Source organism: Arachis duranensis, chromosome 10 (assembly GCF_000817695.3).
Source record: "Arachis duranensis cultivar V14167 chromosome 10, aradu.V14167.gnm2.J7QH, whole genome shotgun sequence".
Classification (NCBI taxonomy): domain Eukaryota; kingdom Viridiplantae; phylum Streptophyta; class Magnoliopsida; order Fabales; family Fabaceae; genus Arachis; species Arachis duranensis.
The window spans coordinates 11,861,255-11,876,028 of NC_029781.3; the positions used below are offsets into that span (position 1 = coordinate 11,861,255).

Consider the following 14,774-nt stretch of genomic DNA (forward strand, 5'->3'; position numbering starts at 1 on the left):
AACCGATTTGTGGGATCACTTGTTGAATAAAAGATTAAAATATTTAAAATGATTACTATATTTATTTAATAAAATCTAAAATATTAAAACTTTTAGTATATAACTAATTCTTACGAAGCAAAGTTTTAATATTAAAAATTTTATTTCTTTAAGTGATTTAACACTAGTTCTTACGAAGCAAAATTTTAGGGCTGAATACTTCACTCTTATAGTAGAACTAGATTAAGGTTTAATAGATTCTAAGGCTAATGTGGTTTTTTTTTCTAGTTTCTTGCTTGCCTAATGACATTTAAATTTGAAGTCTAGCTTAATTGTCTTCGCCTCCCTGTTTACATATTGCTTCACATTGCAGCTGCACAGGATTAATCAAAGATGTAAAGTCCCTGAATGTGAAGGCCGCCTTTTATCTTTATCTCTCTGAGCCGGCGTCTTTCACTCCACCGCCACCTCTCTTGCTTCCGTCATTGCCTTTAGCGCTTGCTCTCGTGTCTGTTGCTTCTGCTGTGGTTTTCTTCCGCCGCTGCCTCAGTTTTGGTAGGTCTTCTATCCTCTGATCCGTTATAGTTGATTCTTTTCGTTATTTTTTCCTTGTCATTCTTACATATTAGAATTTCGACTTTGACCATAAATTTTAACAGCCTTTTGTTTCAATGAGCATGGAAACTGCCTATGATCCAAGTTCCTTGAATATTGTTGTTCATTTTTCTTTCATCCCTCTCTCTCTAAATTGTCGCAATTATTTATATTCATTTTTTATTTTTGTTATTGGTAATGGCAGAAATGAGTTTGGGTGGAGATGGCCATGTAAGAAGAACGAGCAGAAAAAAAGCTATGGCTGAGAGTGGAGCAACAGAACATAAAGAGCAATTAGAAAAACTTAAACAGAAAGTTAAATGCTTTATTGCTTGTTGCGTTGGTGTTTTTCTGAGTACATTTTTACTATTATAAACTCGTGGTTAACTTGTATCTATATTTAAATGGTGATCTTAGTTGGGATTAAGGTCCATAACATTACTTGTTCTTAGTTGGAATTACTATACTAATTGTTCTGGTGCCAATTACATAATAGATGGCTTCCTATTTTTAAAATTTTAATTCTTTTTATACAGTTAAGTTGCAAGGTTAACATTCTCAATTCTTATGGATGGATAATTGTTTAATTATTTATTTGATTTATCTTTAATTACTTGTTGACCTTTGCTATTTTTTGAATACAATATGAATTCATCATAAGGTATTATTTTTATTTTTTGTTTACTTTTTCTATAATAAAAAATTTGAATCTACAATATCTGCTAAACTTAATCGAAGATGAAGATTCAAATGAATTATTCCACGAAATCAGTGAAATTGTTAGTTCTTTGTTTTTTTCTTTATTTTTTTATTTATGTAGATAGTTTTTGATGTTCTTTCTTATTTCAGTTATTTGAGGTTATGTTAGTTAATGACATGATGTTATTTGAGGTTATTCAATCCTCTATGATACCAAAATTTATATTGACACAGAAAAGGAGGAGAGTGACAAGTCTGATGGTGGACTTGGCGTCAATGGTAGTGACAATGGTAGTGAAATACTTTCGTATGTCTTCTCAATACAAGTTCACGGTTATAAGAACTTGCATTATTTTGCTCTCCATTATTCTTTATGTATTGCTAAGAAATTAGGCCATTTTCACATTCGTTTTACTGAACTAGTTACTTTTGTTTCAATAATTCAACTGTAAAGAAAGATGCTTAAGATCCTTCCATCCAACTATAAAGGATGGTAAAAATTTATTGTCATTCTCTTGATTCACTAAAACTCAAGTTACAGTAAGTAAACTATTTCACGTCTTCAGCTGTTCTAAAAATAAATATAACTTGAGTCATGTTTGGATGTATTTTTTCATAAGGAATGAAAAAAAAAGAGTAAATGAAAGCCAATTATTTTAGTTCTCCTCTTCAATTATACTCTATAATAAAGTATTTTAAATTGAATAAAAACTAAGATTTTTCATTACACTTTTGAAAGTAAGTGATATTGAATACTTTGTTTGAAACTTTTCATTATTTTGCTTTTTTTTTCTGTTTTATTTTTATCTCAAAGTCTCAAACTCAGTGTTAACAATATATATCTCTACTTCCAATTGCATATTTATAAGATAAAATTTAAATTTTGCAGGCCTTTTCATCATGAAGCATGAGTGTTGATTAGCATGCGTAATGAAAATCAAGTTGAATTAAATAATAATTATGATTTTAATTTTGTATTTAATCATGTAAACATGTTAAAAAAATAGAAAAATTGACTTATTGGACCAATTTTAATGTTTAAATATCTTGGATTTAATTTGTAAAGTGGGTATAGCATATGTAATTAAAGAAAAATATTTTAATTCAATATTTTATTCATTTAAATGTTATTAAAGATCTATTGTAATATTTTTTTATTGTTAGCAAAAAAATCTTTTGTAACATTTATTAGAGTATTGTTATGGAATATCTATTGTAACATTTTTTAAAGTGTTATTAGAAAGACTTATTGTAATATTTTTTAAGAATTATAAAAAACATCTATTGTAATATTTTTCTAAGTGTTACAGAAAATATATATGGTAATATTTTTTTAAGTGTTACCGTGAATGGTTTATTGTAACATTTCTCATAATATTACTATAGAATATTTTTTATAACATTTTTATTAAATATTATTAAATCTTTAGAAGAATATTAGTAAAATTCTTTAGTAACATAGAGTATATTTAACATTTGTTAAAATATTACTAATATACATAGGTAATATTTTAATATGATTTGGTAACATTTTTTAAATGTTAGTAAAAGTTAAGTATGTAGTAATATTATAATATTGTGGATATATAAAAAAAAAGGTGCTTAACACGCATCTTGCGTGTTGCCAAGATGTTGACATGTGTCCAACACGCACCCTGTGTGTTGCCAGGACAATAACACGTGTCCAACACACATCCTGCCTGAGTGCGTGTTGATTTTTCACCTACAAAATCCACAGTAATTACACCAAATAATCTCATTTTTAACAAAACCACTAATATTTTTTCTATATAAAAAAATGAGTAATGCTATGTGTACTAGGGGTGAACGCAGATCGGATCGGATCGAATCGGATATGACCAAAATTTCGATCCGATCCGCACTAAAATCATCGGATCCAATATCCGCAGTTTTTAAGATTGGATCTGATCCGATCCGATTCGCACATTTGCGGATTGGATCGGATCGGATATCGAATATATCCACAAAACATAAAAATATTTTTAAAAGCTTATTTTTATTAAAAAAATATCAATAAAATTCATTTTTCTATTCTTTTAAATATGCTTACTCTTAAAATAATATGAAACATACTTTTCTTGAATAATAAATTAAAATAATACAACATATATGATAATTATTAGTTGAAACAAAAAATAAAAAAATATTTACTTATTTATTTCTTTATTTTTGCGGATATACAGATCGGATATGCGGATTCCAACACAAAATCCGCAATCCGATCCGACTAGTGTGCGGATCCGATCCGATCTGAAAGTCTTGCGGATTGGATCTATATCCGCAATTTTCGGATCGGTTTCGGATAAACACCGCGGATATGCGGATCCGATCCGATCCATGAATACTCCTAATGTATACACCAAAATTAGCCACTAAAATCAGCTACCAATATAAAATATATGTTGGAATATAAATAGTAATACATATTAAAAATAAATTAAGCTACACATGTATTTATACACAAAAATATTAGTATCTGATTTTAGTAGCTAATTTTAGTGTACAAATAGCATTTGAAAAAAAAATAGCCACGTATATGTGTTAACGTATTTTATATTTTATTCTTGACCATTAACGTTGGATGACTATCTTACTCTTTTGATTTATATTGCATCTGAATTGTGTATTTTATTCTTTATTACAATTATTATAATTGATTGACCATTTAACCTTTTTGAAATATACCTCCTACTATTTGTCTATTTTATCCCTCCTTTTGTGTCTTTGGTGACCAATCTAACCCCAGAAGATTTTTTTTCGTTTTAAAATTTTTGGGCCAGTTATATATATATTATTTACTTGCTCTAAGTGTGGGGGATAAGTGGATAACGCGTGCAATCTTCTAAGTATAGATCTCTATCATAGTTCATCATGCTAACATTATTCTAATTTATTTATTAAAATTTATTCACTTCAATTTAATTATAATAAATAATAAAGTATATTTTGTAAGAAACCAAAACATAAATAACAGAAATATAATTTGAATTTTACATATAAATATTTAAGCATTTCAATGAGTTTAATTTTAATACACTAATACTATAAATATTTTTACAACTAATCAAATTCATATGTTTTGATAACTTATTTGTTTGGTTGTGTAATTATTCCTTTGAGTTAAATTTAAACTCTGGTCGTTTTATCTTCTTGCTGTTTATCAATGACACTTGCTAAATTTAATTTTGAGGACAAAGCAATGATTATAACCTGCATAAAACATGTCTCTCAGGAAGAAAGCCAAGATGAAAGTAATTAATTTGTAATAAAATTACTTCATGGAAAATATACTAGCACCGGTATTTAACTGGTTAACACAAGATAAAACACTCAAAATCACTGTGTAAGCAAGTTACCAAATCAAATCTATACATATTTATATTATCTAATTATTAGAAGGAGGATGAAGCCTAGTTTGGTACACAGACTGCACTCTTGATTCCAACAGACACACATATTTGTCAAGCATAGAGACCACAACTTCAAATTCAGTTACTTGCTTCTCTATGGCATCAATCTGCTCAACATATTCGTTGAAGCTACCACTCTTGCATTTCAACTGCTCCACAAAAACCCTCAACCCTGAAGCTAAGTCGCCGTAACCTTTGTATTCTTCCGCAACCCTCACATTCATCTTCTCTAATAACTCAAGTTGATTATTAGTCCCCTAACTCACATAAAACCATTGTCAAACTTGATATTCCAAATAATGTTGTATCCTCAGATAGTTTACACGATTTGTAATTCATTGGAATTGTTTGAAACAAGGGTTTTTACCTGAAGTCCGATTTGATCATTGTGCTATTGCTGCTAAAGAGATCATTGAGTGACTCTGTAAGTTCATCACGCTTCTGATTTTGTGGTTCACCATTGTTCGCGCCATCCATGGTCACACCGGGTAGTAAAGACTCTGCAATTTACAAGGGAAGGGTTGTAGTAATGGAGAAACCGGAGATGGTGATCTAACCACTTGTTGTTTTTGAGGTCCAGACCGCTGTTGTTTCATATAGTCAGAAGCTAAACAACGTATTAAATACCAGGCTTAAATAAAAATGACAACCCCATGCACAAACATTCTGCATTAACAAAGGGTCGAGAGAAGGGCCGAATCCAACGTGGGTAATGTAGGCAGAGCAATAGAAAAAAGGAAATATGTTAATTAGAAAAGAATGAAAAAGTACAAAAGGGCAGGAAACCATAATAACAACTGGCACCAGAGAGACAAGAATGTAACAGTGAGAGAAAAAGGGGGAAATAAAGTAAGCTCGGGGTTTTGATAGAATTCATAGAGAAAGATGATATCGCCAGAGAATTTCAAGAGTCTTGCCGTCTCTCCTTAAAGCTTGATTCTATTCAAAAGGCCGTCCATGATTTCCCTCATTCCCACTCACTCCCTTATATCCCTTCTGTCCTCTCACACCCATAAAAGAATTAGCATTGAATCTCAAACCCTCCCCACTAGGCTTGCCAGGTGACAATTCTGTTACAACAGTAGGGACTTCCTAATTCTTTTCCTTCTGAAGGTTCTCCCCGTGTCATGCTTCCCAGGTAAATAGCAGAAATATCCTCACAAAAAAAAAAAGGAAAAAACTATACAAGAGGCTAAATCCCAGAAGATAAAGCACACAAAATATGCCAATCTTCTATGCTAAATACATATATCTCACACATACACCATAAGCAGAATACCAAAGAAAAGAAAAATTAATAAACTTAACCCAAGCTGTGTCCATAGTTGATATTGAACATTAAAATGTCTAACACCCATTTCAAAGCACTGGAACACAATAAATTGAGGACTGTAACAAGTTCTTTTGCATTAAACATTTTAAAAATATTTATTTAATACACCAGACTGCAACAATATGATGTATAACAGTCATTGTAGATAAGTTGAAACAACATACTGAATACAACAGACAATGAATAATATCTTAACATCTAGCGTAGTGTTTACTTATCCTATCATATCTAATACCACATATTAAACACTCAGGTCGATATTATCTGTGCACATGATACAACCTAGTCATCACTCATCACTCTTGGAATGTCACTTGATCTCGAGTTGAGCAGTGACATAGGAACAAGAACTCAGACCTATATAAGTGACAATCAATTCAATTTCAATGATCAAACAATGGGTTAATAAATGTAAATGGTCCAATGCTCTGTAATTCTAATCCAACCATTATTTACTTACCAACAGATCATCCGGGTTTTGACGATGCCTTTTACTTCCCCTGTGCTTTATGTCTACAATAACTTTACGAAGCTCCTCATATGCTGTGAACTGAACAGTCCCATGAGAGACCTGCTGAAGGACAAGAAACAATTGAGCCTTCTATAAATCTTACAAAGACAAAAAGTTGCATGTATTAATAATTAGCATAGTCATGAGTTCTAGGTTGCTCCTTCCACACACGAGAAAACAGAACCCTCATAATAAGAATAGTATATTGAAAAGCAACTCGGCTTAAACATTTCAGAAAATTTATCATAACTGGTGTTATGGACTACCGGCCCAATAGTAAATCATCTCTGAAAGACTTGGCCCATTATTTGATCCTATCTTATACAGGTAGTTATGCACAAGCTCTGATTAGCATAACTCCTAGATACTGGAGCACTAACCATTCCCCACTCATCTGACTCATGGATCCAATATAACTCTAAAATAACTAAATACTCAGGTTAGGAAGAGATAACACATAACACTTATCAGCTACACTTTCTAACCTAGTACCTCCTGAGACACATGCCTAATACGAGCACTGAAGTCCTTGCAGGTTCAATGCCACCATTGTTAGGAACATGGAACAAGGATGACAATAGTGTAATGTATCTGAGCCTCAATGGAAGAGCAAGTAAGCTCTGATGAAAGGTCCTCTTGAAGTTCAACTTCTTTGTTTTCTTATAAGAATGAGCAGGACAAGGATCAAATTCTTAAGCTCTTGTTCAATGGTTCTCATGCTACGTCACAATTCAACTCTCCTAAATGTTTAAATTTCTAGGTGGAAGTTTATGAATGGGTTTCTATCTCTAACAAGAAGTTTGAGAATGACAAATATCATGGTTCATGATGATATGACTTTAGTATTTTACACGATATAAAGAAAAAATAATAAACATATAGGGAAAAATGTTAGAAAATTTTTTCCCTAACCTGGAATAAACGTGAACCTCAGTCATATGACCAAATCTTATGTCACCTGCCATTGCTCGGATGACAATAAGATGTCAAACGCATTACGTTAGCAATATAGCAGTAAACAGAAAAGGGAGGACAGGATCTATTTGTAAAGTTTTGGATAGTCTATGGCTTTAATTGGCAAATTCTGAAGTTCATAGTGGCTACCTGCTACAGAGCCAATGCTCGTCACAGACTGGATCAATCGAAAAGAGAGATCTTTATCATATGTTACATTGGGTGAATAACACCGTTATCTTTTTTCAGACACAATTTCACAAGTATCAACAACAATAATAACTAAGCCTTATCCCACTAGATGGGGAAAATCAATCAACAATCAATAATTAAATTTACAAGAGCCAAGACAGAGTTGGAAAATAACAAACATCAACATACCAGAAATAGACCAGGAACAATTCCTCTGTAGAGTGCTCTAAAACCTTCTTCCCTCATTATGGTCCTAAATGCATCTGATATTTTCAGACAAGAAACAAAAATTGTATGACAGGTTAGCAAAGTTAATACAACCACAATAAGTAAAATACCCAAACCCTGACTATTACATTCTAATTGATCATTCCCATGCTGAAACAAAGTGATTCCCTTAAAATATATACAAGTAAAGTTGAAAACAAGTTTCCTTTTTCTTCCTAATTTTAAAAACTAAAAATAAACATCATAGAACAAAACGCTGTGAAACAAATACAATGAATAGTTATGCCATACATTACTTAGCAAATTAAGGACCAAACATTGATGATTAATAGTAGTGACTTGCGAATTGCTACAACATTTTTGGATGATAAAGATAAATACTGAATCAAATATTATCGTCTAAACAGGTGGTGAAAGAGAGCCATTATGCAACTTTTGATAGTACTCCATCTATCTGCTTTTAAGTTTGATTTTGCGAAATTATTTTTTTCAAAAATTATTTATAATTTATAAATACATACAAAGCATTAATTATCTTTTGCAATGTTTAACTTCATAAGTATAAAGTATTACATCAACTTAATAAAGTAATAATAAATTAATGAGAAGAGACAGGATAATTTAACCAAAGCAAACCATTTTCACTCTATACTCAAGAGAATTTAACAATTTCTCGACTCTTGTCTAGAAGACCAAAGCTGTAAAAGCCACTTAAAAGTTGACACAGGTAGTAACTGTAAACTGAAGTGGGCAGAAGATTACTACAATTAAGAAAGTCCTGTGTGTTAAAATAATAATTCAGCTAAATTTATAACTTCAAGAAATGTATTCTAATGACATGAATATTTTGAGAAGAAAAAAAAAATCTTTAAAGTGAACAGTTGAGAATGAAGTTAAATTAAGATGGAGATGAGCCCAAAAATCCCATAGTATGGTCGTGTTTGATGAAGAGGAGTCTGAAGCTGCAATCTTGTTTTACCAGCCAAACAGGATTTGTGCACAAGCACACCTGACAGAAGACAATGGAAATCAAATGATAGTAAATTTAGCAGGCTTTGGAATCCTAATCAGTAATCATTCAACTATAAAAGCTTAACAATATATTAAAAATTTTCATAAAGATAACAAGGCTGTAAACTTAAATATAGTCCCATTAATCCATTCTCACACTCTTATCATAATAAAGTTCATTGGCAAATCTCTAATACACTTTACTTACCACCTTTCGCCACTCCTTGGGACCGATGTAAGAAAAAATTTTGAATTGAACATGGAAATTATGCAAAGCCCTAACCAAGAATATACAAAACTGTGCATACACATGAGAGCGCACGCATGTGGCAATCCATTCATGATAATGGAATTGTGAACACTCACCAAACCTCCTGCTTCAGCAGCTGAGGTAAGATGAAGACCTGGGCTCAGTGTATCCTCCCTATTCCTAGCATATCTTTGTTTGGCTTTATCATAACTGTAATTAAGAAATTTTAACTTAGTCACATGTAAATATTAATAGCTGATCAAGAAGTTAGGGGATGGAAAATTCACAAAAGAATCCATTCCTCTTTAGGTGTGTGCATGTGTGTATGTATGCGCACGCGTACTCGCGCATGTGTGCGTGAGGGAGACTTTTGAGAGTTCAGACTGAATAAATCAAGATCACATTTTACATATTTGGAATCTATGGATGCCTACTACAAGAATAAAATTAAGGATACAAACTCCAGTGTATCATACCATATAACATCATTCTAGTTAACTTAATACAATTAATTATTTAACGTTCAGAATTGAAACTCACAAAAAGAAATATAGGCCCCATGAAATAGTCGACCCAATAACCCCAGGAAGAAAACCTGCATATAATCCTCTTAATCCCTGCAAGATAAAGCAGGGAATATAAATATAACAAACTGCTATTTACATATTCAATGACAACTCCTGAACTATAAGTAAAAGCCAAGGGTATTGAACCATACATCAGTTATCTTAGCTGCATACATCTTAATAAAAATAAAAGTAAGACTATGAACAAGGTGAAAAAATGAGGAGTGTTTGGATCAGCAACCATTAATCAACAAACAACAGGGACAAATAACCCAATCAAGGAAAAAAAATCAAAAATAGAAAGCAAAACAAAACAATACAATACAATAAAATAAAATAAAATCTGGGTGCGACTAGCACATGACATGACAAACCACCAAGTTTCCATTAATAATCTCACAAGTGTGACTGACACACCAAAGAAAACACAGTTTCTAGGACTAATCTTTTCAGATTCTCCTAGATGCTAGCATAGACCAAGCCTATAATGATTTTATCTATTTTCTTCAAATTTGCAAGACTTATCCTAACCACCAGCTATATGTCTTAACCAACAACAACAAAGCCTTGTCCCACTAAGTGAGGTCGGCTACATGAATCAAACGACGCCATTGTGCTCTGTCATGTATCATGTCTACAGAGAGATCGTTTACATGTAGATCTCGTTTGACCACTTCATGGATGATCTTCTTAGGTCTTCCTCTGCCTTTCGCCCTTTGTCTATCTTCCATCTCATCCACCCTCTCGACTGGATGTTCTATCGGTCTTCTTCTCACATGTCCAAACCACCTGAGACGCGATTTAACCATCTTTTCCACAATGGGTGCTACTCCAACTCTCTCCCTTATATCTTCATTCTTTATTTTATCCAATCGCGTATGACCACTCATCCATCTCAACATCTTCATCTCTGCCACACTCAGCTTGTTCGTGCTCCCCTTTAGCCGCCCAACACTCCGTACCATACAGCATAGCCGGTCTTATAACGGTGCGATAGAATTTACCTTTAAGTTTTAGAGGCACTTTTTTGTCGCATATAAAACCAGATGCACTCCGCCATTTTGACCAACCTGCTTGGATCCTATGATTTACATCATGTTCAATCTCTTTATTATCCTGTATGATGCACCCAAGATACTTAAAACTTTTAACTTTTCGTAGGATGTTTTCTTCAATCTTCACCTCTATATTGGGGTTTTCCCTTCTCAGACTGAACTTATATTCCATATATTCCGTCTTGCTACGGCTTATGCGCAGACCATACACTTGTAAAGCTTCTCTCCATAACTCCAACTTTTTATTAGAATGCGCAAACCATACGTCTTGCTACGGCTCTTGGATATACTCTGTAAGTACTTCCAAGACTAATGTGAAAAGGTATGGACTTAAGGATGATCCCTGGTGCAATCCTATACCAATAGAGAATTTCTCTGTCACACCACATTGAGTCTTCACACTAGTTTTGGCCCCATCATACATGTCTTTAATTGCCCGAATATATACGATTCTTACTCTCCTCTTTTCTAAAATCTTCCATAAGACCTCTATTGGTATCCTATCATACGCTTTTTCCAAATCAATAAACACCATATGTAGATCCCTTTTATTACTATGATACCTCTCCATCATCCTTCTTAATAGGTATATCGCTTCAGTGGTAGATCTGCCTGGCATAAATCCAAATTAGTTCTCTGTTACTTATGTCTCTTTTCTCAACCTCCGTTCTATCACCCTTTCCCATAACTTCATAGTATGACTCATAAGCTTAATCCCTCTATAGTTTCCGCAACTTTGTATATCCCCCTTATTCTTGTAGATAGGTACCAGGGTGCTCTTTCTCCACTCATCAGACGTCTTCTTTGACTTTAAAATCTCATTAAAAAGTTTAGTTAACCAGTTGATGCCTTTTTCTCCAAGACCCTTCCAAACCTCAATCGGGATATTATCAGGTCCTACTGCCCTGCCATTTTTCTTCTGCTTTAGAGCCTCTTTTACCTCGAAGTCTCGAATCCTTCGATAGTAGTCAAAGTTTTGATCTTCTTCCCTTGTGCATAATCGACCAAGGCTCGGAAGAGTCTTCTGTCCCTCATTAAATAACTCGTAGAAGTAGCTCTTTCACCTTTCATTAATCTTCTCCTCTTGAGTCAACACCTCTCCATCCTTATCCTTATGCACTTAACCTGATCCAAATCCCTCGTATCACATGGAAATCACCTCCCTCCACCACAAGTTTGATAGAGATGATCCGATCTCTCATCCTCTTGATATTCACTACGTCCTTCTTCCACTGCTTATCCACAATTATTCCAACCCCATTCCTATTCTTCACATTTCCTGTATACCAAAGTTTGAAACCAAAAGTATCCAACTCCCTAACCTTTTCACCAACCCATTTCGTTTCTTTTAGGCACATAATGTTAATCTTTCTCCTTGTCATGGTGTCCACCACCTCCATGGACTTTCCTGTTAGAGTGCCTATGTTCTATGTCCCAAATATCAACCTTTTGTCGCTTCGACCTTTACCTTTTACTTTGTGAACTAGCTTATTTACCATCGTCCGTTCAAGAAAACGCGAGAACCCTTGCTCATTTAACACTACATCCGGGCACCGATGCAGCGGCTCTTGCTTTGACACCGTACTCGAGCCATACGGCGCGTTGCTTCCGGGCAACGACCTAGCTTTAGCGCAATAATGTCTTTGATTCATGTCATGGGGGTTCGGCTATATTTTTATGTTGGTTGCCGAAGACTTAACACAACTCTCCTCCTTTATCCGAGTTTGGGACCGGCTATGTACTACAAGTGTAACATAGGTGGAGTTAGCTATATGTCTTAACCATATATAGGTAAAGTTGTCAATAATTTACACAAGCCCAGTTGCACAATCTATGGTGAATTCCTTTCTTAAAACATGAAACTCCTAACAAGCAGAATTCTTCAAATGCCAATATGTCTTAAATGCTATATTGAAACAATCTATAGCCGTGGTCCTAGAAAAACTAATTATTAGGGACACTCTAAATATTGCATTGCAGAAAATAATGAAATATTATGAAGTAAAGTAAATGTCGAAAATTGTATCCTTGATTGATAAAAATGGCTAGCATTGGGTGGAATGAGTAAACAAACAAACCTCAGATCGAGCAATGGTGAAAATTGCACGAACAGTATTCTTATAATTGGGAACATGAGAGACTCTGCCATCATTAACTGCAAATCAAATAATAATCCCATAAAAAGCTGAACACAAGACAAATATTAAATATCCATTTATTTGAGCAAAAAGAAAATTAAAAAATGCAAAAAAAGAAAAACAAAGACCTTGGAACCTAGTGCGGACAACATCGAGAGGATGCATGACAGCGACAGTGGCAAACCCAGCTGTGCCACCGGCAGCAGCATTCTCCCAGTGCCATTGACAGGCCTCGGGTGCAGTGGCTGACATGTTTGGTAAGTTATGTCTCACTCTGGGTTGAATGTCATTGAACTAAAAGGAGACGCGATGGGTTTATCTGAGGGGCTTCCTCAGTGACAGTGTATTAAGGCACAGCTTTTGTTTTCTCTTTCGTCGAATGGTTTGGCCTTCAAAGGAGAAGAGAATCTATTGAAATTTTGAATCATTATCTTTTGAAAACAACTCTTCCAATCAAATCAAATCCACACATTCAACTTCATCTCCAAAGTAATATCTGTAAGTTGACTAAGTTCCGATTTTGAAGACAAAGGAAAAAAAGAAAGTTTAAAGAATAAAATCTATTCTTCAGACCCATCAAACCACAATTCATGAAACACGCCCTGTTTCAATGATAAAATCCAGATCTAAACAGTTTACAAAATGGCAGTCAACAAATATGGATAAATTATTAATAATTATACATGTGAAGAAAACAGACCTGAAGTTGGATATTCTTAGAACTACACTATTAAAGTAACTGATGCATTTTGCAATTATTTAATATCACATTATTGAATAAAGGGGAGAGTTAGCAACAAAAGCAAACTATATGATCTGAAGCTTCCATGACACAGGTTTTTATTCAACGAAAAGCACAAACATAGCAGATAAAATAAGTGTGATCGAAGATAATATAGTAGCCTATAAAGCCAAAACTGTTAGCAAAATGCCACAGCGAAAACAAAGTTAGAGCTTTATATATGATCACATCTATTAAGAAACAGAGCAAGTACTAACAATTCTACAATTGGCAACAATTGTTCAATATACAAAATTCTTCTCTGCCATTATGTCAATATACCAGGACTACAGTGAAAGAGAAAGTTCATTAAGGCCATCACAGAAAAGTATAGTGTTTAATTTATCACGAAAATTATATTGTGCTCAGTTCATGACTACATATGCTAAGAGCTCAAAGCATTCAACTTCATCGCATACAAAAATCTACAAGAATGGCAAGTATCCGCAGTCAACAAAACTCAAATCCTCAATCAAACTCATACCTAGATCAGATAACGGAACTAAGACATGAGAGAGAGAGAGAGAGAAGCAACGAGGCAGGGCGTACCTGGATGGTGGCTGTGAAGCTGAGGGCTCTTGCGACGGCCTTGCACGGCCGCTGAGGGATATGTCGGCGAGGCAGACAGCTCGGCTAAGAGTGGCGAAGCAGCAAGGATAGCAGGCAAGGAGGCGGCGAATCCCTGGCAACGCAGTGTGTTCCGGCAGCTGCGGCACACCAGTAATGGGGAAGGATGAGTTCTTGTGTTCATTCCACCAGTAAGTAGTAAGTAGTAATATTCACGGGATTGTTTAATTTTATTTTAGACTTAGTGCATGTTTGGGCGCCATTGGGCTTGTTTGGGTGAGCTTCTAAGAAAAGATCTTTTTTCGAGTTATCTTTTTTTAAAAGATCTTATAGAGAAGTAAAAGTAATTTTATGTTTGGATATCTCATGTAAAAAGGTCTTTTTATTTATCAATTATGTTTGGGTATAACAATATAAAAGTACTTTTTTGTTTATTTATTACATGAAAAACATCTTTTTTTTTAAGGAAAAAAGATCTTTTAAAA

The 14,774-nt window shown here is 33.8% G+C and overlaps 1 pseudogene; it reads right to left on the bottom strand.

Annotated features, from left to right (window-relative positions):
• Positions 1 to 4,551: 4,551 nt before the first annotated feature.
• Positions 4,552 to 14,472, bottom strand: LOC107469146 (folate transporter 1, chloroplastic-like; annotated as a pseudogene).
• Positions 14,473 to 14,774: the final 302 nt, after the last annotated feature.